We start from the raw sequence: 16,137 nt of genomic DNA, 5'->3' as shown, positions 1-16,137 counted from the left end.
CTAAAGAAGTCTTTGTGCTGCTGCAGACGGCAGTAAATCTGACCCTAAATGTTTCTTTCAAACTCAAAGCTGATGTTTCACAGGCTGCTCTCCTTTGAATGACCTGCAGAAATCAGCAGGGTTACAACATGTGCTGAATGAAGATTCAATGAAGAGGTTACTGCTAGAAGACACGAGGTTCAAATGCAGCCTGTGTTTGAAGCAGAAAGGAGACGCCTGCTGGAGCAGCTGGAGTCCTACAGACACTCTTCACTACACAAACACCTCCTACAACATCCACTCTTTCCACTCTGACTGCTGTGTTTGTGGAAACACTCCAACACACACCGATTCACATATGAACATGTGTGTGAAACAGAGCTGAGCTGACATTAAACATGATGGAGGATTTATTCACAAACACACAACAACATTTACACACACATTACCTCTGCAGGACGACACACGCCTGATTTAATGGTTTTAATTTACTGCTGTTTCTGTACAAAGCAACACTTTGTTTCTATTCTGAGTTGGTTACTTTGTTTGTTGGATTTCAGTCGGTTTCTGCTTTAATTCATGTTAGCATCAAATGTTTTGACATGTTTCACTTCCTGTTTGCTGAAGTGGATTTTCAGCTGTTTCCAAACCAAAGGCTTGTTTTAAAGAGACAGTTTCACTGGGATTGAGGGAACGACGTGTTTGCAGTTTCTATCCAACAACATCAAGCAGTTAAAGAGTTCATGTTACTAACAGCTCAGCGCTCTGCAGCAGACACAGGCTGGATTTTAAAATGAATGGGACCATCTGCAGACCAGGTCCAGGAGGTCTTCCACAGATCCTGATCCTGTGATTTTCATCTGTTGCAGCCATAGAAGCTGATGAAGATTTCAAATATCTCCATCATCCCAAAGAAAGTGGTTTGCAGGCTGAGCATCAGGAGAAGGAAACTCCAAACTAGTCCAGTCATTTACAGTGTGCAGGAATATTGATGGTCCTACTGGGAGCAGCACCAGTTTAAATGTTCCACATGTTTTATAGGATAAAGGAATTCCTCTGGGTCAGTGGAAGAGAAGGCTGCAGATGAAGCTGGTTACAGCTCAGATACCAAACACATGGACTCAATCATTAGATAGATTTAGATTATATTAGGTGAAACTTTATTTATCCCTCGGGTGGTCCTGTTTAAAGGGAGGTTTTCCTTCCCACTATCGCCAAAGTGCTTGCTCATAGGGGGTCATAAGATTGTTGGGTTTTTCTCTGTATCTACTGTAAAATATAAAGCGCCTTGAGTCGAATGCTGTTGTGATTTGGTGATATATAAATAAAATTGAATTGAATACTGAACATGTCACATGGCACACCTTAAACACCATGTGATCCACTCTCAGTGTTGCGACTTCTATCCACAAATAAAACTGGCTCAGTTGGTTTAAGCTTTGACTTGTCTCCAATAAGCCAAACTGAGCCCCACTCGTGTTTGTGTATTTATTTCAAAACACAAATAAACTTTTCGCTTTCATTTAAACCAAAAAGCACATCTATGAACTTTTATCATTTGAGAATAGGACCACGCCATCACAATCACATCGCAATCACCTGAGGTGCAGGAAAATCTAAACACCTACGCTACCATTACAAAGAAACAAAACATAAAGATTCACTTTGGCTCTTACACTCAGTCTGCACTTTTATTCATTACTTCAACATGTTGAAATGAGCTTTGCAGAAACATCAGTTTAGTACTGAAATATTCAAATGCTGCAGGAAGGAGAACAACAAAGTGATGAAACATGTTTGTGTTTTAAACGGGAAAACTAAATCAGGACCTACAACAGGTTTAGGAATTTCCGAGGTTTATTAGAACGCAGCACAGTGTTTTGATGCTTCCGAGTGTCCTCAAACGCTGCATTAGGCTCAACGTTTACTTTCACTTTCCTGAACTTCGTGGAGTGGAGCTTGTTGTTGGTGTGTGAAGAAACTGTAAGTTTGCTTTGTTTCCTCCTTTAACTATGGGAATTTTGCTGTTTGTTCAGCTCATGTTTGATTTCTTTACACAACAAACTGTGTGTGTTCTTATTAAAGTCAGTGTGTAATGTTTTCCTGGCTAACATCAGCTGTGTGCAGCTTAGTTCAGCACAAATCTGCCGCTCCTTAGTTCACAGTAACGGAGTCACAGCTGGACCTACGACGCCTAGCGTGTCCACCATTCTGAGCTACGTTCGTGTTTGTGTACTTATAGAGATTGTGACATCAATGCTATAAATACAGGCCATTTACCATTCAGGGGTAAAACTGCAAAGGATTCTGGGACCGCGTGGCAAGCAGTACTAGCGCACGCAGACTTTCAATAGAAATCAGTTACACAGCGATAAACCCCCCCACAAAGAATGGCAAGAAGCTGTTGTAGTATTAACTGCAATAACCGGTCACATGACAGCCACGGGAAGCCGACGGGTAAAGAGATCAGTTGTTATCGGATTATGTCGTTGAAGAGAAATTTTTCAAGCCATGTTTCCGAAGTAACAAAGAGCCAACAGATGGCCTGGAGTGCAGCCTTTCGAAGACCAAATATAATGTCTCAGAACAGTCCAGCTCACATGTTAGTCTGCTCCAAGCATTCCCACAAAGGTCAGTGTTTTGTAGTAGTTAATACGTCATTTTTCATAACTTAATTGGTGATATAGGTTACAAGCAAGTCTGGCGCTGAACAGAAATGGTCGCGCTATGCTCCTTTATTGTGCATAAATAGTGAATTGTCCTGACACAATATTGCGTTTTGCTTCTGTTATTACCACGGTACATTGACAAAAACATATACTTTTATTCACAGGATAAAACAGTTGTTTTGTATCACTAATTGCCCAGTACCAGTGTTGGGAAGGTTACTTTTAAAATGTATTCCACTACAGAATACTGAATACATGCCCCAAAATGTATTCTGTAACGTATTCCGTTACGTTACTCAATGAGAGTAACGTATTCTGAATACTTTGGATTACTTAATATATTATCGTGCTGTTTACAACTACGTGAATGTACTATTGCTGTGATTTATTACTGTTACTGAAGGTCCGCGGCTCCGAACCGTAGTAAAGGGACCTCTGGCTAATACGGTGGGTTCCGTGTCGGGCTGGTAGCCGAAAACTAGCTTTACTTTGTTGTCTGGGTCAACTTTGCTTGCGGGAGACAGAGAGAGGCGTTGAAAGGCTGCTCCAACGGAACTTATTTTTTCCGGAGGAAAACACGAACACAGTGTACAGTTGAGTCTTAATAACTTACTTACAAATGGGCTCGACAGGCACTCTTCTTGGCTGCTGTGGTTATTATTATATTTACATGCTTCCAGCTCCCGTTTTTGCTCCGTGACAGCTCGGACTTTTCCTTTCTCTCCCTCCCTCGCTCACAGACACATAACGAGTATGGTAGTCCATTCTCCCGGCAGCATGGACTACACTGCCCATGAGGCTACATTCTTTAGAGCTATCCGGTTGTTCAGTGATGACGCGACGAATCCTACTTCCGGGCCTAAAGTAGTCTGCGTTTAATATGGCTTTTGTGTTGTTAACATGTTTAATGTTTTGTATTTTCTTCTATTTAATCTCAAAAAGCTCCTAAAAACAGTCAGTGATCACCGTTGACCTCCCTCAGCTTTTATTACCGCTAATCATTTATTTAAGCTCAGTTTTTAAAACCTTACGATGTAAATACAGCACAGCCCATGCAGCAGTATATGAATAACTAACCTCGTATTGTGGATGGATTATCTCAGTTGTTCTCCTGGCTGAAGTTTGGTCCGTTTACAGCATCCTGCCATGCGATTACATTTGTTCCTGACCACCGAGAAAACTCACGTTAACTTTTATCGAGTGGAAAAAAAAGTTAGCTTGTTTATATTATGCTAACATAGCTGTGTCGCTAGCGGTCACGTAGCACATCATTATATACCAGCTAGCCAAACTTCAGTAACCCTACAAACGTCACTGCTGTTTAGTTTTCTGTCTTCATTTATGTTGGAAGTGATAGCAGAGCTGTACGTTTGAATTTGTTTCTAAACCCCTGCAGTCAGGACATGCTATATTGTATTTAGATAGAAGCTAGCGAGCTAACTTCCTGCTAACTTCTAACGCCGTTAAATGTCATAAATTCCGTTTTCATGGATGCCTGGATGTTGAACTCAATTGTTACACCTGGTAGACCAGAACACTGATCATTTTATTAAAGATGAAAGACTTTAGACAGTGTTTTAACTCTCAGTAATGCCACAGTGATCATTTGATATATGGACCTGCAGCAGAGTTTAGGCCCAGACATGGCCAGTGACGTCAGACTGAACAACCGGATACCTGTAGCATTCTGTCTATTAGCTTAGCACAACAACAACAACAAAAAGGCGCTCTCTCACTCAGGAAACATGCAGAGAGAGAGCGTCACCCTGTAACCATGGCAACCGCAACGCTGCCGCCTGGAACAACAGAACGTAGCTGTCAAACAAACCCAAACAGTCCTGACCCGCGACAATATGAAACAGGAAAGTACCGCCGTGTAATCCATTTATTTCAACAAAGTAACTGTATTCTGAATACCACCTTTTTAAACGGTAACTGTAACAGAATACAGTTACTCATATTTTGTCCAGAGGCAACGCGGCGGTACTTGCAGAAAATAGCGTGCATTGGAAATGTGGACCCGTATGAAATACGGCCGTGGAGTAGAAACCCTGAAGACCAACCACTACTGACGTAGCCTGACATATTTTCATACCTTGTCTGTGGAGTCAGCGCGTACAAGTTGTCATTCAAAGGTAAGTCAGCTCAAGTACTGCGAGTAAAATGCGTTTGATTTCCCTCCGAACATTCAGATTAGTGCAGCATAAATTCATTCATGAGGGGGAAATCACAGTGAGAACATGTGGAGGCTGTTAGAGGGATAACATAGTGAGTTCAGTGCATTGATGTGACATTGTCCTGAAGGATTTAGTTATTCTTTATGGTTAAAGAAATTGCACTGATTTATTCATATTTATTATAAATAATTCTAATTATAGATCTTGCTTCAATATTTGTATCTTGTGTCACTAAAAATACATTTTATTTTAGTTTCATACATTGATTAATGACCTGCAGAATCTCCTTATCATATTAAGTGATTCATAATTGTCACTTTATGCTTTCTCCATCTTGAAAGTGATGACATCCTTGCATTACATACTTTAGGTTCATTTTCTGCAGGCAGGTTTCTGCGAGAGAACAGGCAGATTTAGACTATAACATGCAGCGTTCTATTGATGGATGCATAAAAAATTGAAAAATTACATGTATGTGCTAACTTTCTAAACACTTTGTTATATTTATGATAAAGTAGATAAAACACCTTTATGTCGGCCTTGGCTCATAGTTCTTGTCATTAAATGAACTTTGTCTGTGTGTGTTTCAGGTGCTGCACTCTCAAAGACTGAATGAACCAGCATTGCAGCCATGGGTCACTGTGAGCATCACAGGGAAGGTTGAAGCCGCCCACTGCAGCTGTATGGCCGGCGTCGTGGAGACCTGCACCCATGTCGCTGCTCTTCTGTTTAAAGTAGAAGCAACAGTGCAGATCCGTGGCACAAGGACTGTTACAGATGAACCTGCATACTGGGTTTTGCCTGGTAATATGACCAAGATACAGCCGGAGGTTGGCCATAAGATAGACTTCTCCTCTTCAGCTGCCCAAAAAAAGCTCTTGATCAAAACATAAACAGACCATCCGTAGTGAAAGGTAAAAGGAGCCGTCCTCAAAAAAGAAAACTCCCACCTGCTACTGTGGTGGAGTTGTCACTGCTATAATGCCATAATGTTTATCTAGGGGTCTAGATTTATACCTGTAGTGCACTGCCATGTAAATAATTTGCATTTACTGAATATGTACTGACTGAGTACCACTGTTCAAAAGTTGAATAAAGAAACAAACTAATTTTTGTGTCTTTTTTAATTAAAACCACTTTATAGAACATCACATCAGTTACAGTGTAGAATCCATGTCATTTATATTTTACAAATGACAAAATGTTTACACAAAACCATGACAGTGTTTACATGATCTCACCCACTACTAACATTATTTACTGTATCTTTTGAGAAATTACCGCTATACCTAAGAATATTTAACAGGAGCAAGTTTCATTTTTCTCTTTTACTCTCTTAGCTAACGCTAAGCTGACGCTAAGTTAGCCAAGAAACCAGAGTGACGTTAACCCTCTGGGATCAAGGGACACGCAGCCTTGTCCAAATGATGTCAGCGATTAAAGATGGCGTAGCAGCAAGACGGAGCCTCAATGAGATTCTGTTTTAATGTGTTGAAAGTGCAAATTTCAAACTACATACCAATTTTTAAATTGTGCTGATAGGCCAAGAAAAACCCGAGTTATGATTAATTATATTTCCAATACTTTTCCCCAAGCACTGTTGTCACGTTTACTGCAAGACGAGCAGATAAACAACGGACTTTCTAAAGACAGCGCTCGCATTGCAAGCGAATCCGCACCCATCCACACCCCACCCACCGAGTTAATGTGATCTGTGAAATGTGGTAGGTCCTGAGATTTTCACCAAGGTGTCATCCACATACCTGAACCAATGACTTTGTGTCTGTGAAGGTTCTCAGTGAAGGTTCCCACAATGACTTTGTGGTGTTCCAGGGTACAATAACAAAGCCCTCTTTTCCACTTCTTCCATTTACAAATTGGCCACGATGGATGAAACTGGGGAGCCCATGGCACACCCATGTTTCTGGTTGTAGAACTGACCCTAGTATGTGAAGTAGGTGGAATGAAGACACAGTTCCAAAAGCAAACACACTTGGTCGATGCTGAGGTTGGTGTCATCCTGTAATCTCTTATGAACTACCTCCAATGCTTCCACGACTGCAAGTGGAGATTTAACATCGAATGAAACCATGGTTTCATCTGCCTCCATAATGACATCTCTCACCTTCTCAAAAAAATTCAAAGTGTTCTGGATGTGGTGTTCAGAGCTGCCTTCCAGCGGGTTGAGGATCTAAGCCAGAAACTTGGAGATGTTATAGGTGACCGAGTTGATCATACAGACAATCGTTCTTAACAGGTGCACCCTTTTTATGTATCTTCAGTAAACCATACAGGCTTGGTGTAGATTCCCCTGGGTACAGCCTGTGGTATGAGGTCTGGTCGATAGCCTTGTCTTTTTCTAACTCCTTCAGACAGTCTATCACCCTCTTCCTGTAGCCACTTCCTGGGTCTCGTTTCAAGGGTTCAGCCTTTTGTTCCTTCAGTTTGCTCGTTTCAGTCATTATGCAAATGTACTCTTTATAAGATTGGAGAAACCTGCAGTCAGCTGAGACTGAAGAAGTCACTTGGATGAGTGACTAAATGTTTCTCTCACTGAAAACGCTACATCCAGATGAACAGAATCAACTTTTGGAGCCCCAAAGATCTTTTCTCATTGTTTCTGCTACTGACACAGTCAGTGCAATTTGTGCAAACACAAATAAAAATGCTACAAAAATCAGCATGTAGGCAAAAAATACAAATGTACTGATGTGGAGACAGAACATCGCTATCAGTTTTTTCGTCACCTGATATACTTGTCACTCGTTTCACTTCCAAGTCTCAGAGATTACTGGAGACAGAATCATATCTTGTCTGTGCCTCTTCCATCCAAAGGGATGAAGAGAGACAGGTTCCGCAGCATATTATGGAACATCCACCTCAGTGATCCTGAGGAGGATCTAAAAGAATGACATGAAGAAGGGAACACCAGGCCATGACAAACTTTTTAGAATCTGGCCTCTATATGATGAGATCCTCAGTGCCTGCCAGGCGTATTACCACCCAAGGAGGGAGTTGTCAGTAGATGAAAGGATGGTGGCAACCAAAGCAAAAACTGGGATGAGGCAATATATGAACGACAAACCGACTAAATGGGGGATGAAAATGTCTATATTGGCTGAATCAAGAAGTGGCTACACCATCAGCTTTACCATATATAAGAGTCAAACTGCAAGTGAGCATAGGCTGGCCTATGATTGATGATGAATCTTATTTAGCCTAACTGTCTTGGCACTGGATACCATATTTACATGGACAATTTTTATACAAGTCCCAGACTGTTCCTGTTCCTGACAAGGATGAGATTTGGTGCATGTGGTACCTACAGGGAAAAGAGAAAAGTATGTCCCAAAGACAGGGCAAATGCTCTGAACAGAAAATGTCAAAGAGGATCAGAGAGGGCCCACTTGTTTTTGTGAAGTGGATGGACACACGGAGGTGTCTGTGTGCTCCACCATCCATCCTGCGTTTTCAGGGGAGACGGTGAAGAGACAGGTGAAGGATGGAGATGGACACTGGGCTACGAGAGAAATCCCCTGCCCCACACCAATCATGGCATATAATTTTGTTTATAAAACAAAAATATGGGTGGGGTTGACCTGTCTGCTCATTCGGTATTATTCCACTCACAGAAAAACTGCTCGCTGGTACAGGACCATGTCGCAGCATTCTTTGGACATTGCGACAATAAATGCATTCATCATGCATTGTGAGATGTGCAGTGCCAAGCAGGTTCATCCCATGGCACACAAAGATTTCATGGTGGAGCTTGTGTGTCAGCTTTGTGGCATGGTCAAGACAGGTGTTCCCCACAGCAGGAGAGCTGAACACATTACTCACATTATTCTCACAGACACAGATGCTGTCCAGACAGCCACTAAAGGCAGACTCAAATGTAACTGCTGTCTCCAGGAGGACAACAGGGGGAGTGACACACCCTGGAAGCCTGTGGTGTGCCCCTGTGTCTTGTAGTGGACAGGAACTGTTTTCTTGAATGGCACAAATAATTTGTGTGAAGTCTTTTTGTTACAACCGATCATTTTGTAAAGAGATGTACTAAAAATGCCTGAGGCATTGGCTTCCTTTTTAGGTAAATATTTGCAAATACAGTTAGTCAAAATGAAAAACTAACTGTAAATTCAGACACGTTATGTTGTGCTGAAAAAAAAACAACCAAACAAGGCAAAATAAGCAGTTTTTAAAGGTGAAATATAGAGGTCAAATCAAAAGTAGGTAAAAATGGTCAGTTATACCCTGGACCCCAGAGGGTTAAAGCTGAGTAAATGCTGACACCAGACCACCACCGTGATAAACTGAACAGCTACTGAATTTGAAAAGGTCACAAACTGATGAGCAGTCAGGCTGCAGGTTTCTACCTGTTCATGTTTCTACAGTAGAATTACTTTGAAATGTCTTTGTGCTGGTTTCATTTTTGATTTGTGTTCATACATAAACACTCAGAGAAAGATCATGTGTGTCAAGGATAGGATCTGTGTTGGTGTGTGGGGCTGTAGCCTCAGCTTTATATTGTTAAATGGTGATTATGAGACAGTGTTTCTGCTCATTTTACCCAGTAACATCAAAGTAATGTTACTGTGTAACATCATTACATAATGAAGTAATGTAATGCATTACTTTTAATAAAAATGTTCTGTGTATTATGTGTAATAATTACTTTTCTGAGCAATGACCAACACTGATCACAACAAAGAGGAAATACATCTAACATGAACAAACATTGACCCACAACATGCAGTTATTTTGCACAATTGTCTTTGATATGCGGCTCAGTGATGGTTGTCACTGTCAAAGCAGAGCTAGTGAGAGTCAGTAAAACCCACTATTGTGCCACTATGTGCCTCATCACAAGTAAGTCAGCACCCCTCTCTTTCCCTCGAGGGTTTAAACATCTGGGACTCTTCACCATTTGGTTTTAGAACTGAAGAAGCTTCTCAGATGAAACATCTTCAAGAAACTTAAAGAAGTCTCTTTTCTTTTCAAGCTCCTTAGATAACCATGACCTGGATGACTGAGAACCTACAGACATGTTGACCTGGTTTCTAGGTTACATGACAGGTCAGAGGTCAGCGACTGTAACTCAGTTACTCCTGTTAATGTCAACTCACTGACTGTTTGTGGTTTACCTCTCAGACTGACTGAAGTCCACAAGAAGCTGATGATGAAGGAAGAGGAGGACAAAGCAGAGTCTGCAGGATTCAGTTGTCCCTCTGTGAGGAGTGACAGGTCCAAAGATAGCAATCCATACTTCAGTGCTGAACCTGGACCAACGAGGTCAGAGAACTGTGATGACTCCTTTACATGTTTGTGTTTTCCTGCATAAATATGACCTGAAAAATCCTGAGATTTTCACAAAGAAAACAATGAAGCAACCAAGATCAAAATGTTAGACTTGGTCATTTGCTGTTTGAGGACAGTGATGCTCATATCTGTGGGGAAAGTGTGTTCTGAGTGGGTTCATGTTTGTCTTTAAAGAACAGAGGTGCTTATCTTGAATAGACAGGTTGTTAAGAGACAAACAGCTAGAAAAAGCAGAGGAAAGGATATCAAGATTTATTTTCTTGATATTCCGAAAAGAAATAGTAGAGCGTTCTTGATTATGGAAAAAGTCATTTGGACATTAAAAGAAAAAAGCATATGATCAGAGAATGGTAGTTTGTCAGCTGTGCAGTTGGAAGGAGTAAGTCCTGTTGTGGGAGTTTTCCATTTAATAAAGCCTGCAGACAAACAGTGGGCGGTAGCTAAGATCCTTTAATAAAAAAACCCCAGAAACCCAAACTTGATGCGTAGAGAAAAGCCATCGCAGGGCAGACAATCGGCGGAGTTCCTCACTGAGCCTAGCGTGGCCCTCAGTTAAATACCTCTTACAGGAACAATAGGCAATAGACAGCTGTTTTCACACCTTTGGTCTTCCAGATGTGAAAAGTCGATGGGCTGCTGCCATGTCTCAGGCAAATAGAAAAAGTAAAACCGACGGTCTTTGAGGAGATCCTGGACAAGATGACCTTTGTTCGTGAGCGAACGGATGTTAAGCAGGCCGAAGTTGACGCAAGTACTGTCAGACTGTGTGAGAGTGCTAGGCGACCTGGTCAGCTTAGCCAAAACATTGTGGTCAACAGCCCTGCCAGGGTTCTGTCGAGAGTGGCGAGAGGTGGACCAGAGAGATTGTAGTTGCTTAGAATTATCTTGATTAAAATACCATGGATGTCACCTCGGCAAGAGAGAAAAACAATATCCGCATGGAGGTGAAGAACAGCAGGTGGTGGAGCAGCCAGGGAAAAGCGGAGTCGAAGGAGCTCATCAGCTGTGTATTGATGGATTTCAGTACAGGGTTGAAGGATTGATGACACAAGGATCCAGGTCCACACAGACAGTGCATAAATCTTGGGAGGCCACATCATGAACAGGAGCAGAGACACCGTATAGACACGAATAGAACAGAATTCCGTGGGAGGGAGTAGCTGGGATGCTGGGAGAGGATAGCAGTGAGTGGCGATAACAGTAACAGGAGCAAAGGGTAGCAAAACCAAGGGGGCAAGTAGCAGGTAACAAGGTACAAGTAGCAGGAGTAAAGCGATGAATAGTGGGAGCAACACGCGCGAGCATTCACTCGACCGAAACCAGAACACACATACTAAACATGAACTAAAGGTGAGTGGAAATACACCTAAACTCTGGAGTTGGCTCCAACTAAAACACTAACACAATGCACCACGCTCAGGGGCTAAGAAATTAAATTAACTCACTATGACTGGCAAGAACTTCAAAATTACTAGATACTATACCAGAGTATTACTGTAGGATGCTGTGAACAAAAGCAGAACTGTGAAGCACTAATCTCGAATATGTCTGTGAAGGTTCTCAGTCATCCAGGTCATCGTAGTCAAAGGAGTTTGCAAAGAAAAGCGTCTGGACTTCTTTAAGTTGCTTGAAGAAGGACACATCCCACAATGAATGGATAGAAAAAGTGTTTTCTTCGGTGAACCAAAAATTACTATTCATCTGTGGGGATTTCAATATTGATTTGCTAAACCCAACAAGGATAAAAGCCATTGATGACTTTTCTGACACGATGTATAGCTTATCACTATATCCAACAATAACAAAGCCAAGCAGAATAACATCACATAGCGCCACTATTATTGACAACATTTTTACTAATGTCATGGATTTCCAAATTAATAGTGGCCTGCTTGTCTGTGACATAACTGACCACTTACCAGTTTTTACTTTGTATGACTGTTATTTAAAAAAAATAATAGATACCAAGATTACGATAGCAAAGCGAACAATAAATGAAGAAGCAATTCATGCCTTCAATTTCGATTTAGCGCAACAAGATTGGAGTTCGGTGTATGAAGAGTCAGAGGTGGACAAGGCTTATGAAAATTTCCTAGATATTTACACTATGTTGTACAATAAACATTGTCCTGTAAACGAATACAGGACAAAGAAAAAAAAGATAAAAAGTCCTTGGCTTACAAAAGGAATTATCAATGCTTGCAAAAAGAAAAACAATCTGTATAAACAGTTCATCAAAGTAAAAACAAAAGAAGTGGAACAAAGATATAAAGCATATAGAAATAAATTGACTGATATTATAAGAACGAGTAAACAACTTTATTATAGAAGAAGATTATATGATAATAAAAACAATATAAAAGGAACTTGGGATGTGTTAAATAACTTAATTAAACAAGGATCTTCTGGAACATCATATCCTGAATATTTCATTGCTGCAAATGGTGTAAATTACAACATGAGTAACATTGTTGATGGGTTCAATAAATTTTTTATAAATGTTGGCCCTGAACTAGCAGCGGACATCCCGTGTCAAAAAAATGAAAATATCAGTAATATAAAACCAAATCCCTTTTCACTGTTCCTTTCAGCTACAAATGAGCAAGAAGTAATAAATATCACATTAAAATGTAAAAGTAAGTCTTCAATGGATTATCATGACATAAATATGTCTGTAGTTAAACAGGTTATTCTGAACATTGCTAGTCCCTTAACATATATCTGTAATTTATCATTTCAGTCCGGTTGTTTTCCAAAAAAAATGAAAATTGCAAAAGTAATACCACTATACAAAAGTAATGACAAACACAGTTTTACCAATTATAGGCCTATTTCACTACTGCCTCAATTCTCAAAAATTTTAGAAAAACTTTTTAATTCAAGATTAGAAAAATTCCTTGAAAAACATAAAATAATAAATGTTGGTCAGTATGGTTTCAGAACGCAAAGAACCACTTCTATGGCGATAATTGAGGCAGTAGAAGAAATTACCAATGCACTGGATAAAAATAAATATGCAGTCGGTATTTTTGTTGATCTCAAGAAGGCCTTCGACACAATCAATCACTCAATTTTATTGGATAAATTGGAAAGATATGGTGTTCGAGGGAAAGCTGGAAACTGGTTAAAAAGTTACCTAACGGGTCGGGAACAATATGTTAGTATAGGGCATTACCATTCAGAGAAACTTGGTATTACATGTGGTGTTCCCCAAGGGTCAGTGTTGGGACCAAAACTTTTCAATGTTTACATAAATGATATTTTTGATGTTTCTCAAGTACTTAAACTCATACTGTTCGCAGATGATACTAACATATTTTTCAGTAGCGATGATTATACCGATCTTGTAATGACCGTAAACAGGGAGCTAAAATTAATTAAAAAATGGATGGATATAAATAAATTATCATTAAATATAAATAAAACTAAGGCAATGTTTTTTGGTAATTTAAAATATAATATAGAATTACCAATTACTATAGAAGGTGTACCCATTGATAATGTGAGTGAAAACAAATTTTTGGGAGTCATAATTGATAACAAAATTTCATGGAAACCCCACGTCAGACACATAAAAACCAAAATTTCCAGAAGCCTCGCAGTTTTGAATAAAGTGAAACCATACCTTGATAAAGATGCACTTCGTACTCTGTACTGTACTCTGGTTCTTCCATATTTTACATATTGTGTGGAAGTGTGGGGAAACACATATAAAAACACAACTAATCCATTAGTCACAGTACAGAAACGAGCACTGCGTATTATTCACAAGGCTGGTTATCTAGATCATACTCACAAACTCTTTCTTCAGGCAAAGTTACTTAAATTCCAGGATCTGGTTAATTACAATACATCCATAATCTTATACAAAGCCTTTAATAAACTTCTACCTGCAAATTTACAATCTATATTTGAAATTCGAGAAAGGGCTTATAATGTGAGAGGCTTTGGACAATTCAAATTACCCAGAACTCGAACAACCCGTAAAGGTTTTTGTGTGTCTGTATGTGGTGTGAAAAACTGGAACAGTCTGAGTTTACAACTGAAACAATGCAAAAATATTCATAGATTTAAATTTCTCTACAAACAGTTGGTCTGGTCACAGTATAATCAATGATGGTGTTAGTGTGCTCTGAAATGTCTGTTCTCTTACCATTGCTGGTATGGATTCCAAGGGGGAAAAAGAAAAAAAAAAAAAAAAAAAAAAAAAAAAGTTTGTGTGTATGTATGTATATATATGTACATGTGTGTGTAGATATATATGTATGTATGTATATGTATGTGTGTTTGTTACTTGTAATTATTATTGCCTGTTACCTGTGGTAACGCAATTTATAATTAATATATTCTGTATTCAGTTATGAAGGTTCTATTTGTTTTGCTTGGGCGTAGCTGCGGGAAGCTTATTGTTTCTGTTGATAAGTGAATATAGGGGTGGGATTTAATAAGTTTTCTTCATCCCACTCCTTTTCAGGTACATTTTGTTGTTTGTTTTTGTTTTTTGTGCACTTTATGTTCAACTTTATTGTTGTGCCTGAAATGAACAAATTAAAAAAAAAAAAAAAAAAAAAAAAAGACGTTTCACCTCTCATCCGAGAAGCTTCTTCAGTTCTAAGGTCAAATGGCCGAGAGTCCCAGATTTAAACCCAGTGGGAGCATCCCCCCAAGGAGGGACAAAGGACCCCCTGGTGATCCTCTAATCACATGCGCCAAGGTGTGAAAGCGGGTGTGGGACCTAATCAGCCAGGGTTTCGGGTGAGCCCATTGTGAAACCTGGCCCCACCTTGTCATGTGAATTCCTGAGGTCATTGTTGTCGAATACAACAATTTCAGTAAAAGTCACATAACATGAAAACCTGAGTCACACTAGGAGTGTGGCAGCAGAGTCCAAAGGAAGAAAGGGGGAGGCAAGGCTTGGGGGGAAGTAAGGTCCGCGTGAGGCTAAACCAGACCAAGTTCTCTCACTGTAAAGAACCTGGGTGGTGCTAAAAACAATGGCCACCAGGCCAAAGCAATGGTTTTGACTCGATCAGCGTTAACCCCGCCCCCTGAGTTTGATGGGTGAGTCTGACAGATAAAATTAATTCAAGATGAGAGCCAGGCGCCAGGACTGCCAAAATGAAATAAATAAATATATCATTAAATAATTAATTAAATGTGTCAATAATTAATTAAAATGTGAAATACATAAATAATTAATTAAATGTGTCAATAATTAATTAATTACACGTGTCATAACTATTTATTTAATTAATTAATTCCAATATTAATTAATTATTGCCACATTTAATTAATTATGTAATGGTGTATTTAATTAATTCACTATGGCAGTCCTGGCATTCCATAGCATACAATTGGTGTCAGAAGTATCTTGCTATACTAAAATGATATGATTAAAATATGTGAATACATGGGATTAAACCACAGTCCATAAAAAAAATAACAACTAAAATTTAAACTAAAAAAAAAAAAAACATTAAAAAGAAACATTTTAAAATTCCTGAAATTCTTCATGGTTCCTCCACAGAGTGGACCAGCAGAGCTCAGAGGTTCCCAGTGGTCAGTCTGCCCAGCAGCATCAAACACAGCTGGACTCCATATTTATGGTCTGTACATGTACAACAACTACTGTTACATCTGTTCTGTTCACAGTCATCTCCATGCTGCTCTTTGTAGACCAGTGGATTGTCAGTGTGTCCAACATGGATCTGATGTTTGGCTCCATGATTTCAGTCTGATTGGCTCATTCATAAAGTATTCTGTTCCAGCTGCTGGAGGACAACATCATCACTTTTGTGAAGAACGAGCTGAAGAAGATCCAGAAGGTTCTGAGTCCAGATTACCCAGAATGCTTAGAGAGGCAGAGGGAGGATGATGAGGAGAAGAGGAGCAGCAGAGAGGCATTTGTGAAGATCACAGTGGACTTCCTGAGGAGAATGAAGCAGGAAGAGATGGCTGACAGTAAAACGATTTCTAAAAATATGTAATATGAT

The 16,137-nt window shown here is 39.8% G+C and overlaps 1 long non-coding RNA gene across 1 annotated transcript; it reads left to right on the top strand.

Annotated features, from left to right (window-relative positions):
• The first annotated feature begins 1,877 nt into the window (after window positions 1-1,877).
• On the top strand, window positions 1,878-15,902 carry LOC112845481 (uncharacterized). The gene is made up of 3 exons (XR_003218305.1): window positions 1,878-1,962; window positions 9,977-10,117; window positions 15,672-15,902. It is a non-coding gene; the product is annotated as an uncharacterized LOC112845481 (long non-coding RNA).
• The last annotated feature ends 235 nt before the right edge of the window (window positions 15,903-16,137 follow it).

This window comes from Oreochromis niloticus, unplaced genomic scaffold (assembly GCF_001858045.2).
Source record: "Oreochromis niloticus isolate F11D_XX unplaced genomic scaffold, O_niloticus_UMD_NMBU tig00007510_pilon, whole genome shotgun sequence".
Classification (NCBI taxonomy): domain Eukaryota; kingdom Metazoa; phylum Chordata; class Actinopteri; order Cichliformes; family Cichlidae; genus Oreochromis; species Oreochromis niloticus.
Note: the sequence above shows the minus strand (reverse complement) of the source record. Positions and strands in the feature narration are given on the sequence as shown.